Source organism: Gekko japonicus, unplaced genomic scaffold (assembly GCF_001447785.1).
Source record: "Gekko japonicus isolate JY-2015 unplaced genomic scaffold, Gekko_japonicus_V1.1 scaffold35860, whole genome shotgun sequence".
NCBI classification, from domain to species: domain Eukaryota; kingdom Metazoa; phylum Chordata; class Lepidosauria; order Squamata; family Gekkonidae; genus Gekko; species Gekko japonicus.
This window is the reverse complement of record NW_015203972.1, coordinates 1-1,030: the sequence shown is the minus strand read 5'-3', so window position 1 is coordinate 1,030 and position 1,030 is coordinate 1. Positions and strand designations below refer to the sequence as shown.

Sequence of the window (1,030 nt, the reverse complement as noted above, 5' to 3'; positions counted from 1 at the left end):
CAGAGACTCCACCTTACTTCACATCAACTTGTTCACACTGGGGAGAAGCCGTTTCATTGCTCAATTTGTAGCATGAGCTTTTCTCATAAATCAGGCCTTAATCAACATAAGAGGATTCATACTGGGGAGAAGCCATATAAATGTTTGGAGTGTGGGAAGAGCTTCAGTCAGCATGTAAGCCTCATTACACATCAAAGGATTCACACAGGAGAGAAACCCTATCAGTGCTTGGAGTGTGGTAAGAACTTTTCTCAGAGTGCCCACCTCACGAGCCACCAGCAGATTCACACAGGAGAGAAGCGCTATAAATGTTTAGAGTGTGGAAAAAACTTCTCTCAGAGTGGCAACCTCACTGACCATCAGCGGATTCACACAGGGGAGAAGCCCTATCAATGCTTGGAGTGTGGGAAGAGCTTCAGACAGAGACACCACCTTACCTCACATCAGCTTATTCACACTGGGGAGAAGCCATTTCAATGCTCAGATTGTAGCAAGAGCTTTTCTGATAAATCAGGCCTTAATCAGCATAGGAGGATTCACACAGGGGAGAAGCCCTATCAATGCTTGGAGTGTGGGAAGAGCTTCAGGCAGAGACCCCACCTTAATTCACATCAACTCATTCACACTGGGGAGAAGCCATTTCATTGCTCAGACTAGGGTGAGCTTTTGTTACGAATCAACATAAGAGGATTCACACAGGGGAGAAACCTTTAAAATGTTTGGAATGCGGGGTAGGTGTCAGTCCCAGTGCAAGGTTTACTCATCACTGAAGAATTCACACTAGGGGGGAGAACATCAGAGTGGTCACAAAGTGGAGGAGCTGTCTAAATGCTGAGACTGAAACGAGAGCCATTCTCATGAATCTTGCTTTATTGTACTTCTGTGGATTCACCCAGAGAAATGGCATCAATCCCTGGATTTTTTTTCTCTGTCAGTTAATTTCAGCATAAAACAGGAGAAAGTCTAGCTGTCTTTCATGAGCAAATAAGAACCGGTCAATTATACCTCCAACTGGAGTACGATAAAGGGG

At 44.9% G+C, this 1,030-nt stretch overlaps 1 pseudogene; it reads left to right on the top strand.

Annotated features, from left to right (window-relative positions):
• Positions 1 to 12: 12 nt before the first annotated feature.
• On the top strand, positions 13 to 731 carry LOC107125064 (annotated as a pseudogene).
• The last annotated feature ends 299 nt before the right edge of the window (positions 732 to 1,030 follow it).